This window comes from Pseudophryne corroboree, chromosome 4 (genome assembly GCF_028390025.1).
Source record: "Pseudophryne corroboree isolate aPseCor3 chromosome 4, aPseCor3.hap2, whole genome shotgun sequence".
NCBI classification, from domain to species: Eukaryota; Metazoa; Chordata; class Amphibia; order Anura; family Myobatrachidae; genus Pseudophryne; species Pseudophryne corroboree.
The window spans coordinates 380,046,151-380,062,297 of NC_086447.1; the positions used below are offsets into that span (position 1 = coordinate 380,046,151).

General features: G+C 47.8%; 1 protein-coding gene across 1 annotated transcript in view; it reads left to right on the top strand.

Annotated features, from left to right (window-relative positions):
* Positions 1–16,147, top strand: part of KBTBD11 (kelch repeat and BTB domain containing 11) — an 85,150-nt gene that overhangs the window by 57,218 nt on the left and 11,785 nt on the right. The gene's annotated exons all lie outside the window — the stretch shown is intronic.

Below are 16,147 nucleotides of genomic sequence, written 5' to 3' on the forward strand. Positions count from 1 at the left end.
ATACCTCTCTGGGTACAGATATGACATGGGATTTTCGCCCACACCTCTCTCTTCAGGCTGTGGAGGGACAGCGTTCCTTCTATCAGTGGCACTTTTGACTGCTCTCATCCTCTCTTCACCTTTGCAGTATTGGCCGTTTCTCTGACAGTTGTGTGGAGGACCTCCATAACGTGGATAGCACCAATGTTGATCGCGATCTGTCGCATACTTGTTGCCTTTTACTGGAACACCACTGGGACCAGTCACGTTAATGGCTTTGATGCCTTTCTTCCCATTCGCCAATTCAAACTCGACCATGTCGTTGCTTCTCAGGCTCCGGAAGCACTCTTTCGGGTTGGTCTTCTGAATTCCATCATAGTGCACGTATACTCTTTGTTTAGTGTCCACTCGCTTTATAAAACCATAGCCATGTGATACACTGAACCACATGACTTTGCCTGCAATTCCTCGTGCGCTGGCTTGCTGAACATCACCATCAGATAATATTCCGCACACGCTAACCTGGTTCTGCACTACTGTATTTGTACCAGTATCCCTTGGCTGTCTTTTCCTGGGCGGTCCTACTCTCTCCGCTCTTCTTGAAGGCTGTCGACAGTTCCATTCAATGTGCCCACTTCGTCTGCATCGTCGACATATCGGTCGTCCCAGTGAGTCAAATAGGTCGGTGAGGCGTCGGCCTGGCTCTCTCGGAAGGTCCCATCGCGACCTGTTTCTTCCTCCTTGATCTTGTCGCCGATCTTTGCACCCAGCTCCCAGTTGAATCTGCTGAAGGTCAGTCAACACCTGCCCCTGTAGGGTTCTTATCGTCACGCTGAGGGCCCTCTGTGTATCGGATGGTGCTGCGATAAGTTCTGTCTTTAAGGCTGAGATTAGCTCGGTTGGGCAACTTTGAAGTATATTCATCCCCACAATTATAGGAGGAATAGACGGATCATCCACATCAGTGATCAGGCACCCTTGATTAATCAGCTCGGCTTGTCCAATCTTGACGTGTAGTTCGCAGTAGCCCCTGCACTGGATATCAAACCCATTGCTGGCCATCAACCTCAGCCATGATGGGGGAGGAGGGATCATGTCCATCGTGCCCCAATGCTGGTAGTATGCCCCTGCCTGGATGGTGGTCACTTGTGAGCCTGTGTCGAGCATGGCTAGTACAGGGGTTCCATTAATCCAAATGGTGATGACAGGGCACCGGCCCACGTATTTGGGACACCAATCTTCTGGGGTTGGACCTACAGGGTTGATTCTCCCCGAGGGGTGGTCCCTGGCCTCGGGGAGTTGTCGTTTAACGGCTCCGACAGCCGGCAATTCCGTTCTATGTGGCCACTTCGGTTACATCTTCGGCATATAGGTCGGCCTAATGAGTCAAATTGGTCGATATCTCTTCTACCTCTCCCTGGAGGGGGTTCCCACCAATCGTTTCATCCTTCCCTCCGGCCTGCCCTCCAATTGGACTCATTCCTTTCTGGAGGCGCCCGTCTCCTTAACCTCTGTAGCTTCCGACTCATGGTATCCATCCCTACGGTTAATTATTCTATTTGACCTTTCAGGTCATTCACTGAATCAACTTGGGAATTCTGTCCCGTCTGTACAACTGCTCGTTTTGATTCAGGGGCCTCTTGCGTCGGCTTTTGGAGGACTTTATTATCCTTCTTCCCTTGGTAACCTGGCATCTCTTGGAAGGGAGCTTTATTGAGCCAGGGTAGGCCAATCACTTTAATAGCAGCCTCCTTGAAATCTAGAAACGAATCTCTAGGGCGTTGGATCCTCAGTAATCGCAGTTGGGCGCCGTTTCCTTCTCCGCTTGCGCCTTCCATGAACTGGTTGATTAGCGTCTCATCCTTCTCTTTGACTTCCGAAGGGTCCATCTCTTGTATTTTCTTCAGCGCCTCTTGTAAGCTCAGGGCAAAACCTCGTAGTGACTCCCCGGAGTGTTGCTTTCTGGCATAGAAGTCAGATTTTAATTCTGCCACCGTGCTTGTGTCGAATATTGTTGCTAAATGCTGGAATATTTGGTCTACATCTGTTTTCTCGGTGTCCGGCCACGATAATACCTCTCTTAGGGCTGAGTCTTTTAGTTGGCCGATCAATATTTTCACTTGTTGTTGGTTAGCCAGAGGATAGAGCCTAAACATAGATTGTAACTTGTTCTTGAATACTGTCCATGAACTTGAGTCTTTCTTATTCTTATCCCCTGAGTATGTAGGAAGCCATGGTGCTCCAAAGTAATATGGGAGTGTAATAGGATTCACATTGGCCATTGTTGGTGCTGTGGTTATTCTTGTTCCTGACGTACCCGGCTGTGGCGTTGCCGGTATCTCTTTGTTTTGGTCTGTCACGGACATGTTCTTTTCCCCGTTCGTAATCCTGTTCGTAGGACGCCAAATTCAACTTGTGGTACCCTCACGTTAGCCCCTTATGGCAATGTGCTTACCAGAACTCAGCTTCACGATGATACTCCTATTCTCTTCGCGGTGAGGTCTGAAGGTATGAGTAACACACTTTTGAATATGAAAAAAACAACGTTCATTAATAATGCAGGTGTATTTATTTCAAGAATCAGTGCATGCGATATAGTCTGTACACTAGCACAGTAGGTACTCAGTATAATACATGGGATCACAACAATGACAACTTTAAGCACAAACTTTGCAAATGATTACTTGTTGCCTGATACTGTCTTTCTTTCACCGTAATGACAACTTTATATAACTTACTAACCATTATCTGCATAAATCAGTAATAGGCACAACCACTCTAGGGTTATTACTTGAGTGACTCAGATTATTGGACCTTTAGGCAGGGCCCAACTCTGTGACCCTTTATCAAGCCTGTTAAGTGATTTTAACACCTTTCAACAATAGACTTCAAACAAGACACTAATCGATTATCACAACTATGCTTAATTACTGTATAAACATTAGCATCGGGTACCTGAACACACATAACCTGAATAGTGTCCAAATGTTGATTTTATACCTGTGCATAGGATTTTAGGATTACAATCCTTTGATAAAGCTTGATTTCCATATAATATGTAGGGACTGGCAAATATAGTGGAAATGTCACCAATTGCTGTATCTAGCAGGAGCCCCAACAGATCACTATTTAAAGTGGAGATCCCAAACTGGAAGTCTGCTGGATTTCCTCTCTGTATGAGGGATATAGTCTTGTTAATTTCTCTTACGTCCTAGAGGATGCTGGGGACTCTGTAAGGACCATGGGGATAGACGGGCTCCGCAGGAGACATGGGCACTTTAAGAAAGACTTTAGATCTGGGTGTGCACTGGCTCCTCCCTCTATGCCCCTCCTCCATACCTCAGTTTACTACTGTGCCCAGAGGAGACTGGGTGCATTTCAGGGAGCTCTCCTGAGTTTCCTGTCAGAAAGTATATTTGTTAGGTTTTTTATGTTCAGGGAGCACTGCTGGCAACAGACTCCCTGCATCGAGGGACTGAGGGGAGAGAAGCAGACCTACTTCTGTGAGTTTCAAGGCTCTGCTTCTTAGGCTACTGGACACCATTAGCTCCAGAGGGAGTCAGAACACAGGTCTCACCCTGGAGTTCGTCCCGGAGCCGCGCTGCCGTCCCCCTCGCAGAGCCGGAAGATAGAAGCCGGGTGAGTATGAGAAGAAAAGAAGACTTCAGAGGCGGCAGAAGACTTCATGATCTTCACTGAGGTAACGCACAGCAGTGCAACTGTGCGCCATTGCTCCCACACACCTCACACATGGCAGTCACTGTAAGGGTGCAGGGCGTAGGGGGGGGGGGGGGGCGCCCTGGGCAGCATGTAAACCTCTTTTCTGGCAAAATAGGATATATACAGCTAACCACTGTCAGGGCCGTTTCTTGGGGCAGGCGAGCAGTGCAACCGCACTGGGCCCCCGCCGCGGCACTAACTGTGGCTCCCTGCTTCCCCCTCCTATTTCTCCCAGAGTAACCCGCTCGGGGGGCGGAGTTTCACAAAATGACGCGGTTGCGTCGTTACGTCACAACGCAACCCCGTCACTCCGCGAAACTCCCCCCCCCCCCCCATTCGGAGTACAGAGGGGGATCCAAGTTAGGAAGAGGGAAAGGCCGGCGCGAGGAGCGACTGCTGAGGCGGGCCGAAGAGCGGTAATCGCCTCTGTAAGTATTCTCTCTCTCTCTCAATGTGTAAAATGGGGACACCTGCCGTAATGTGTGAAATGGGGACTCTTGCCTGCCGTAGTGTGGGGATTTAATGTATCAAGGGCATTGCGGTGTGTGGCATAATATGGTGCAGGGGGGCATTACTGTGTGGGGCTTAATATGGTAGAAATTTTTTTTCCTGTGGTGGTCGTGATCTGTTGGAGCAGAGTCAAAAACTGGATTGTGAGGTAGTCTTTTCAGACGAGGCCATGCCCATTTAAATGAGGCCACGCCCATTTAGATGAGACCACGCCCCCTTGTCGGGTGCGCGCACAAGTTTTTTTTTTTTTAATCTAGGTGTGTGGGGGGGCACATTTTTTTATGTCATGGGGGGGCGCATTTTTAAATCTCGCACTGGGAGCCAAATTGGCTAGAAACAGCCCTGACCACTGTATATATAAAGAGCCCCCACCAGTGTACAGTATATTTGAGCGGGACAGAAGCCTGCCGTCGAGGGGGCGGAGCTTCTCCCTCAGCACTCACCAGCGCCATTTTTTTCTCCACAGCACCGCTGAGAGGAAGCTCCCCGGTCTCTCCCCTGCTTATACCACGGTAGAAAAGAGGGTTTTAAAGAAGAGGGGGGGGCACATAATTTGGCGCAGATAATATATAACAGCGCTACTGGGTAAAACATTAAATTACTGTGTTTTTTTCCTGGGTCATATAGCGCTCGGGTGTGTGCTGGCATACTCTCTCTTTCTCTCCAAAGGGCCTTGTGGGGGAACTGTCTTCAGATAAGAGGGTTCCCTGAGTGTGTGGTGTGTCGGTACGCGTGTGTCGACATGTCTGAAGTAAAAGGCTCTCCTAAGAAGGAGATGGAGCAAATGTGTGTGTGTGGTGTCTCCGTCGACAACGCCGACCCCTGACTGGATATGTGGAATTAAGTGCTCAGGTAAATTTATTGCACAAAAGATTAGAGAACAGACAGGGAATCTACCCATGTCTGTCCCTATGTCGCAGGGACCTTCAGAGTCTCAAAACGCCCACTATCCAAAATAATAGACACTGATACCGACACGGAGTCTGACTCCAGTGTCGACTACGATAATGCAAAGTTACAGCCAAAACTGGTAGAAAAGTATTCAGTATATGATTATTGTAATAAAAGATGTTTTGCATATCACTGATGACTCATCTGTCCCTGACACGAGGGTACACATGTTTAAGGGGAAGAAAGCTGAGGTAAATTTCCCTCCTCTCATGAAGAAAAAGAGCGGGAATCTCCAGACAAGAAACTGCAGCTTCCTAAAAAGAATTCTCAGGGAGTATCCTTTCCCTACTAGGGCCAGGATACGATGGGAATCTTCCCCTAGGGTGTACAAGGCATTGACACGTTTACCCAAAAGGTAGCGCTGACTTAACAGCTATCCTCAGGGATCCTGCAGATAGCATGCAGTAAAAGTACTTTGAAGTCCATTTACACACATTCTGGTACACTACTCAGACCGGCGATTGTGTCGGCATGGGTTTATAGAGCTGTAGTAGCGTGGACAGATACCTTATCAGCGGAGATTGACACCCTAGATAAGGATACCATGTTATTGACCTTAGGATATATATATATGTGTATATATATATATAAAAGATGCTGTCTTATATATAAGACGTGCCCAAAGAGACATTGGTCTACTGGGTTCTAGAGTCAATGCTATGTCGATTTCTGCTAGACGTGTCCTGTGGAACATGCAATGGACAGGTGATGCCGACTAAAAGAGGCATATGGGGGTTTTACCTTACAAGGCTGAGGAATTATGTGGAGAAGGGCTCTCGGACCTGGTCTCCACAGCTATAGCTGGTAATTCTGATCTTTTGCCTTATATTCCCTCACAGCCTAAGAAAGAACGACATTATCAAATGCAGTGCTTTAGGTCGCAGAAAAACAAGAAAGTACCAGAGGTAAGGGCACAGGGCACAGCTAGTTCCCAGGAACAGAAGTTCTCCCCGGCCTCTACTAAATCCACCACATGACGCTGGGGCTCCGCTAAGGGAGTCCGCCCCAGTGGGAGCACGTCTTCGACTCTTCAGCCACATCTGAGTTCACTCACAGGTGGATCCCTGGGCAATAAAAATTGGTTCTCAGGGTTACGAGCTGGAATTCGAAGAGGTGCCTCCTCGCCGGTTTTACTTATCGGACCTACCGGCTTCTCCCCCAGAAAGGGAGATAATATTAAATACAATTCACACATTGTATCTCCAACAGGTGGTGCTCAAGGTTCCCCTCCTGCAACAAGGAAGGGGATATTACTCAACCTTGGCTGTAGTCCCGAAACCGGACGGTTCGGTCAGAGCTATTTAAAATTAAAATCTCTGAACCTATACTTGAAAAGATTCAAATTAAAAATGGAATCGCTCAGAGCGATCATCGCCAGCATGGAATGGGGAAATTTTATGGTGTGTCTAGACATAAAGGCTGCATACCTTCATGTTCCCATTTATCCACCCCATCAGGCGTACCTGAGAATTGCGGTACAGTATTGTCATTACCAATTTCAGGGTAATTGGCCGAAATGATGGTGCTCCTACGCAAGCAAGGAGTCACAATTATCCCATACTTGGACGATCTCCTAATAAGGGCGAGATCATAAGAGCAGTTGTTGAACAGCGTGTCACTTTCGCTGAAGGTGTCACAGCAACACGGCTGGATTCTCAATATCCTGAAGTCACAGTTGGTTCCTATGACTCGTCTGCCCTTCTTGGGTATGATTCTGGATACGGACCAGAAATGGGTTTACCTTCAAGATACAGAAGGCCCAGGTACTCATGACTCTGGTCAGGAACCTGTTGAAACCAAGACAGGTGTCAGTGCATCACTGCTCTCGAGTCCTGGGAAAGATGGTGGCATCATACGAGGCCATTCCCTTCGGCAGGTTCCATGCGAGGACTTTCCAATGGGACACTGGACAAGTGGTCCGGGTCACATCTACAGATTCATCAGTTGATCACCCTATCCCCCAGGGCCAGGGTATATCTCATGTGGTGGCTTCAGAGTGCTCACCTTCTAGAGGGCCGCAGATTCGGCATTCAGGACTGGATCCTGGTGACCACGGACGCGAGCCTCCGAGGTTGGGGAGCAGTCACACAGGGAAGAAATTGCCAAGCTCTTTGGTCAAGTCAAGAGACTTGTCTTCACATCAACATCTTGGAACTAAGGGCCATATACAATGCCCTACGTTAAGCGGAGACCTTACTTCGCGACCAACCGGTTCTGATCCAGTCAGACGTCACCGCAGTAGCTCATGTAAACCGCCAAGGCGGCAGAAGGAGCAGAGTGGCGATGGCTGAAGCCACCAGAATTCTTCGCTGGGCGGAGAATCATGTAAGCGCACTGTCAGCAGTGTTCATTCCGGGAGTGGACAACTGGGAAGCAGACTTCCTCAGCAGACACGACCTACATCCTGGAGAGTGGGGACTTCATCAGGAAGTCTTCGCACAGATTGCAAGTCGGTGGGGATTGCCACAGATAGAGATGATGGCGTCCCGCCTCAACAAAAAGCTACAGAGGTATTGCGCCAGGTCAAGAGACCCTCAGGCAGTAGCGGTAGACGCCCTAGTGACACCGTGGGTGTTCCAGTCAGTCTATGTATTTCCTCCTCTTCCTCTCATACCCAAGGTGTTGAAAATAATAAGAAAAAGAGGAGTGAGAACAATCCTCATTGTTCCAGATTGGCCACGAAGGACCTGGTATCCGGATCTGCAGGAAATGCTTACAGAAGATCCGTGGCCTCTTCCTCCAAGACAGGACCTGTTGCAACAGGGGCCATGTCTGTTCCAAGACTTACCACGGTTGCGTTTGACGGCATGGCGGTTGAACGCCGGATCCTAGCGGAAAAAGGCATTCCGGATGAGGTCATTCCTACGCTGATAAAGGCTAGGAAGAACGTGACATCTAAACATTATCACCGTATATGGCGAAAATATGTTTCTTGGTGTGAGAGCAGGAATGCTCCTAAGGAAGAATTCCATCCGGGCCGTTTCCTTCACTTCCTACAAACTGGAGTGAATTTAGGCCTAAAATTAGGCTCCATTAAAATTCAGATTTTGTCCCTATCCATTTTCTTTCAAAAAAAATTGGCTTCTCTCCCAGAAGTTCAGACTTTTGTGAAGGGAGTGCTGCATTTTCAGCCTCCTTTTTGTACCTCCGGTGGAGCCTTGGGACCTTAACGTGGTGTTAAGTTTCCTTAAGTCACACTGGTTTGAACCACTTCAAACGGTAGAGTTAAAATATCTCACTTGGAAGGTGGTCATGTTATTAGCCTTGGCTTCGGCTAGGCGAGTGTCGGAATTGGCGGCTTTGTCACATAAAAGCCCCTATCTGGTTTTCCATATGGATAGAGCAGAATTGCGGACCCGTCCTCAATTCCTGCCAAAAGTGGTTTCATCCTTTCATATGAACCAACCTATTGTGGTGCCTGTGGCTACGCGTGACTTGGAGGATTCCGAGTCCCTTGATGTGGTCAGGGCTTTGAAAATTTACGTGGCCAGAGCGGCTAGAGTCAGAGAAACAGAAGCACTGTTTATCCTGTATGCAACCAACAAGATTGGTGCCCCTGCTTCAAAGCAGATTATTGCTCGCTGGATCTGTAACACGATTCTGCAAGCGCATTCTACGGCTGGAATGCCGTTACCAAAATCGGTCAAGGCCCATTCCACTAGGAAAGTGGGCTCTTCTTGGGCGGCTGCCCGAGGGGTCTCGGCACTACAGCTGTGCCGAGCTACTACTTGGTCGGGGTCAAACTCCTTTGCAAAGTTCTATAAGTTTGATACCCTGGCTGAGGAGGACCTCCTGTTTGCTCAGTCGGTGCTGCAGAGTCATCCGCACTCTCCCGCCCGTTTGGGACCTTTGGTATAATCCCCATGGTCCTTAGAGTCCCCAGCATCCTCTAGGATGTAAGAGAAAATAAGATTTTAAACCTACTGGTAAATCTTTTTCTCGTAGTCCGTAGAGGATGCTGGGCGCCCGTCCCAAGTGCGGACTACTTCTGCAATACTTGTATATAGTTATTGCTTAAATGAGGGTTATGTTTTAGTTGCATCAGATTGAACTGATGCTATGTTGTTTCATACTGTTAACTGGTTAGTTTATCACAAGTTATACGGTGTGATTGGTGTGGCTGGTATGAATCTTGCCCTTGGATTAACAAAAATCCTTCCCTAGTACTGTCCGTCTCCTCTGGGCACAGTTTCTCTAACTGAGGTCTGGAGGAGGGGCATAGAGGGAGGAGCCAGTGCACACCCAGATCTAAAGTCTTTTTTAAAGTGCCCATGTCTCATGCGGAGCCCGTCTATCCCCATGGTCCTTACGGAGTCCCCAGCATCCTCTACGGACTACGAGAAAAAGATTTACCGGTAGGTTTAAAATCTTATTTTCTATTTGTTCCCAGGTGGTGCCGCAGTGTGAAGGATCACTTCTAAATGCTCAATGTCTAATTAATGTCAGTTTCACTGAGATAGCAGTGATTTAGCTTGTAAGGCAGTGTTCAGTCATTCGTGATCAGAGTCTCTCTCTTATATAGTCTGCCAGCCTTGTAGTCTATGGAGGGGCAGAGGGGGCCTTTATATTACTTCACTCTTCTTCAGAGGCTAATTATGGGTCTTTACACCCGGACGTAGCTGTTTAGTATAGTGTATGAGACTGTCCCAGTCGTTAGGCTACTCCAGAACTCAGTGGCTAACTTAGCCAGACTCACGTGTCCTATGACTGTAGTGATGATCTGTTTACTCAGGGGGCCACCACACACGAACTCCGTTGTCTCACCGTGCAGCGCTGCTTCTCCTCTGTGCACAAGAGCTATTGCTGTCTCCGTCTGAGCTGCAGTAAATCACAGCATGTGGAATGTTTACTTCAAACCACACTGATCACTGCTTGAATCTCACAGGCACTCTGTAACACCGCGGCAGATGCAGGCTTTCTCAGCACACATCCCACTGGCGTCTGACGTCACATCCCCCTCTGCAGCCTATAAATCCTCTCTCCTTTTTCCTGCGCTCCTCTCAGGCACAGTCAGATTCTCCTGGGTCTCAACACCCTCCTGATTGCTTCCATTGTGCACAGCCTCGGTTGCCTAGCACACAGGCTGGAACTGCAGAATCCCAGACTGTCACAGTTCATTAAGTTCACAAGTGACACAGCCAAGCCACAGCTTATAACCCTTTCCTATGTTTACATAAAAGGGGTATCCCTCAGGACTGGGATGCCACACCTGACATGCCTGCGTTTTTTAGCACACTCCCGGAAAACGCTCAGTTACCACCCAGAAACTCCCCTTTCCTGTCAATCATTCACCGATCAGCAGTGCGACTGAAAAGCGCCGCACGAACACCAGCAAATCTACTAAGTTTTGTGTAAAATAACTTAGAGCATGAGCACTGCATACCATGCTCATGCGCATTTAGCAACAAATCGCAGCATAGCGAAAATCGGCAACGAGCGAACAACTCGGAATGACCACCATAGTTCACTGTGTGGTTTACATGAAATTACCATTCAGTATCCAAATGCAAATGCTAGTACTCTATGCATGTAGAAATTTATTTATATTGGGGCGTAAGCATAGTGCTTTTTAAAAAGGGATTCTAATACGGTACAGGGAGTAAAACTAATAACAGGAAATAATATGTATATTGGCCCTGATTCAGAGATGGACGCAAACCCGATATTTTCACATTTGGGCAACTATCGGTGGCCTGCGCATGTGTATGAATTGCACTGTGCACGCATCAAGTCACATTACCGTCGTTGGTCACAGTAAGTATTTTCTGCAGAGTAAGTGACAGGCAGGGGATAGCGGGGAAGTGGTGGGATAAATGTAGGCGTGTCCTGACAATTTTAGTGGCACAGGCTGCGAATGCAATCCCAAACACAGGCACAGTGGCTCTGGTGTCTCCGTTTTGGCAGCCATTCTGAGTCCATGGGGTTACTTAGAACTCTGATAATGTTGATCTCTGTCTAATGCTGCCTCTTTGCATTTAATCGCCTGGATTTGGGAAGCATCCAGTGGGTGTGACATATTTCTGCGCAGTCCTTCGTACACATTGGCATCAGCGTACATCTCTGAATCAGGCCCATTGACAGGCAGCTGAACACACATGTGGAAAAGGTGCTTGCCCCAAGGAGCAAACAATCAAGGTCAGAGTATATTTGTGGTGATCAGATTGCATCACTTAGCAAATGTGAGGAGGGGCAGGAGGGAGGATGCTAGGTAAGGAGCCCAGTGATGTGGCACTGCACAGAAAAAGGGTATTATGCACATTGGCGGAACTAGCGAGTGGTGGGCCCAGTTGCAACAATATGCATTGGGCCCCCCATGAATTTTAATTATATAAACAGATAGCGTACCCACTAAGTTGTTTCAGCGGGGTGATGCACCCTGCCCAATTTAAAACACTAAAATGCTCCCTGCCCTTATGGAGGTGTCCAGTTGATAATATACTAACCTTGGCAGGCCTTAGCTGGTGCGCATATACAATATTGCCCGCATACACAGTAGCGCCCACAATTCACATTACACCACACAGTAGTGCCCAAAATCACATTACATCACACAGTGGTGCCCCTAATTCATGTTACATTAAACAGTGGTGCTCACAATTCACATTACACCACACAGTATTGCCCACAATCACGTTACGCCACACAGTGGTGCCGCTTATTCACACTTCACATCAGACTGGAAAGGAGTTGCAGTGAGGACAGAAGTGACACTGAGGGCTGGCTGGCTGGCAGGGGCCTGGATATGATGGAGGACAAAGAAATGCAGAAGACCCCTTCCTATCCCCTGGAGGTCCCGGTCTTTACCTTTACAACAGGATGGCTCAGCTGAAGCATCATCTCCTCAAGAGCATGGTTCCTAGTCAGGGTGCATTCAGGCAGCAGTAGGCAGGACGGCTCCTCTCCTCCCTTCTGTTTTTCACGCCGCGGGCGCCTGGGACATCAGTAGACTAGCAGCGGCAACAGCAGGAAAACCACATCAGGGAGAAGGAGCCAATAGGGAGAGAAGGGGCCCCTCTTTCCTCCAGCAGGACCACCTCCTTCCTCTACTATGTCCATGACACGGCGTGACCTAGGTCGCGAGGCAGCCGCCGGTGTGCAATAATGAGTCAGCTTGAACATGACAGTCTGCTGGTAATGCTGTATGCATTGGGCCCTTTAACTGCGGCGGGCCTTGGTGCACTGCACAGCCTGCACCACCGCAAGTTCCACCACTGGTTAAGCATAATAAATCATTTAAAAATCCTCATTGTATTTTTGTCTATAGTATAAATACTTAGGGCCTGATACTGAATCATATGTAGCCGCGTTCATGTCTGCCTCTTTTACTGTAGTTATGCCTGTATTTTTATGTAAAAACCCTTACCTGGCGTACATCCGGACTGAGACTCCACTTTGAGCATCCTCAGATGTGACAATCGTACTTGGTGCGCCATTGGTCACACCATCGAAACTTGCATCCATCATCGTCACTGCGTCCGACTCTAATCAGGCACTTAGTGGTATTTTCCTTTAGCTGCTCCTATAAGTGCATATATTTTAAACTGAATATAAAAGTATTTGTGTCTGACATCTACTGCTAAGTGTACATGTTTCTTGCTTCAAATGGAGCACAAATAGCCTAAGTCATTGAAAACAATTTTCCCCTATTCCTAACAAAAGTAATTTCAATTCTTGGTTTCTTCATAATTCAGCAACCTGTTGAGCGCTGCATTGGCCTCTGCTTGCTCCCTGGGTTGCTAGAGGGTGTCCTCTCCAGTTGCAGGCAGCGCTACATATGGGCCGTGTAACCTGACCTCACTGATGAGTCATTTACTCAGTGTCAGAAATCTAGAAATCTAGCTAAGCAGGAGCTATTACATTGTAACTACTGATACTGTAATGAGGACACTAATACCCCTTTCAGACTGACAAAAATTTTCCGAGTTATTGCATGTGAATGCTCATCAATCCGTGAAATTGCTCAGTGTGAAAGGGTACAGGAACAAATTTCATCCCAGGTCTCGACCAGGGTTGAATCCGGGATCGTCCCGAGATGCAGTGTAGTGTAAATGGGCCCTACCCGGTATTCAGTACCCAGGACTGTTAAAAGGCCTCTCATTGGCTTCCCCAGGCTCAGAAAAGATGATGTCATCATCCAGAGCCGGGGGAAGTGTCCAGGAAGCGGAGGAGGCAGTCATGGCGATCTGGACAGATCAAGAGGTGAAAGAGCTGCTCAGCATAAGGGGTGAGGAGGAGTTTAAAAAACAGATCACAGGCACAGTGAAGAATGCAGTCATTTATAAAAAATATTGCAAAGCTGCTTGAAGCAAGAGTTATTATACGTACACAACAGCAAGTTGTAAATAAAATGAAGACTCTAAAGAAGCAGTTCTTGAAGGTGCATGACAACAACCATAAAAAGAGTGGGGCTGGCCAGAAAAATGTCCATTTCTAATGACATACCAGGGGCGGAACTACCGCCAGTGCAGGCAGTGCCTTGCACTGGGGCCCGCCACTGTGCAGGGGCCCAAAGCATGTAATGAGTCAAACTGACTCATTACATGCCGCTGTGTGCTGCGGGCAACCTCCGCCCACAGAACACAGCCGCCTGCTGAGAAGAGGAGAAGAGCGCAGCGGCACGGGGGAGTAGGAGGAGGAGGGAGGTGGAGGAGGGAGCCGAAACAGCGCTGTGTAATTGGTAGAGGCGCTGCTGCTGCTGTCCCTCTGCTTCACCATAGGCTGCCCTCCGCCGCTGTGAATGCTGGGACGCGCATCCCAGCATTCACAGCGGCGGAGAACAGCCTATGGTGAAGCAGAGGAACAGCAGCAGCAGCGCCTCTACCAATCACACAGCGCTGCTGCGGCTTCCTCCTCCACCTCCCTCCCCCCCTTCTTCCCTGCCCGGGATCTCTGCAGAAGCTGCACAGAGGAGCCTGAGCCAGCGGAGAGAGTAAGTACAATTCTTTCTTTCTTTCTTTCTTGTCTGCCTTAATGTGTAAAAAGGGGGACGCTGTCTGCCGTAATGTGTAAAAAGGGGACGCTGTCTGCCTTAATGTGTAAAAAGGGGACGCTGTCTGCCGTAATGTGTAAAAAGGGGACGCTGTCTGCCTTAATGTGTAAAAAGGGGACGCTGTCTGCCGTAATGTGTAAAAAGGGGACGCTGTCTGCCGTAATGTGTAAAAAGGGGACGCTGTCTGCCGTTATGTGTAAAAAGGGGAATCTGTCCGCCATAAGGTGTAAAAGGGGCTCTACCTGGTGTAGTGGTGCTACTGTGCGGTATAATTTGAATAATGGAGACTACTGTGCACCGTTATATGAATTATTATTATTTTGTAGCCACGCACCTATATTTTTTGCGCGCGCCTAAGGCGTGTACTGCCCCTGTTTTACATGTATGGGTGGGGCTCCGATGCCGTTTCTTGCACACAGTGCTAAAATGTCTAGTTACGGCACTGTTGCTAGGCATCCATTTCTCTGGCCCTGAGAAAGTCCCCCTCACCAGATCCTCTCCAGGGGTGAGGGGGTGGACTTGGGGGGTGGGGGGGCAAAGCATTTTGTCGCACCTGGGCCCACCGCTCGCTAGTTCCGTCACTGTGACATACATATGCATTTGCAGGGGTGTGAATGGGGTGTGAATGGGGCTGTCCCGGGTCGATCCCAGATCTAAGTGCAGTCTGAAAGGGGTCAATCCCGGGATGCGTCCTGGAACACATTCCCATGTGTGACTCGGCTCTGTCATTCTGAAAGGGATATAAATGGACTGCTAGGGGCTTGTACTGTGAAAAATAGATTTAAATTCATAGAAATAAAAAGGGGTACTTGTATACGATGAATCATTTGAAAGTTTCACTGTTTGGAGATTTTATTGTTGGAGCATATGGTAAAGTACTGTACTTTTCAGTTAGCGCTTCTATTGTTGTGTTGTATGGAGGTGTGTGTTACACGTTACATAAAATACTCTATATGATTAAATATATTCCTGTGGGGTACCAGGTTCCAGACACTGGATTGACAGTGTCTAGTTAGACAGTCAATAAGTCAACCCCATATGGTCGAAATGCAATGGATCAACATGGTCAAAAATCACCAAATAAAAGGTCGACTGTCTAAGGTCGACAGGTTCAAAAGGTCGACATGACAATGGTCGACAAGTTGTTGTTTTTTGTTCAACTTTTCCTTCATTTACCATCCACATAGACTACGAGTGGAAACAGTAACCTGTGATGAGCGCTGGTAGTGGAGTGAGGCACCTTGCCTGAAGAGTGGCAAGCGAAGTGAGCCTTGTGAGGGTACATGGTACACCAATTGGGGTCACATATGATGAAACATATGAAATGGCACCTCAAAAACAAACAATAAAGTGTCGACTTTGTTCGTATCGACCATTTGCATGTCGTCTTTTTACTTTACTTTTGACCCTGTCAACCTTTTGTATGTCGACCATATGGGGTTGACCTATTGACTGCCTATTTACTGTAGATCTATTGAACCACACCTGCGTCTGACAATTATATTTGTTATTGGAACAGTCAGTATTTTCCTTATGTGTATCATGTGCATTGTGGTTACAATGTTATACAGACTCGAATGTCATATTATATTGGTGATTTACAAATGTGCGTGTGATTATATAATAAAAAATACACTTGTCTTTGTAATAATAGCTGAGCAGGGTCTGGCTGATTAGATAGGGTGCAATTTCCTATCAGCTCTATACTTCTCCTTTTTTGCATACATTCCGCAACATGCACCAAGATGACTTGTATGCCACAGGTTACAGCCAATTGCAGCAGTGAAATGTTGTACAAAATATTCATTAACCTGTCACTTTATTCAAGAGCGATTTTGATTGAATAGCTTTCTGATGTGCTTAGTATGGGTGTCAGGGCCGGCAACAGGGGGGTACAAAGGGGACAACTGTACCGGGCCCCAAGGATCAGAGGGGCCCCAAGTATATGCTGATAAGTACCCAACAGGGATGTGAGCCGTCTTGTCCAAATAGGGCAGC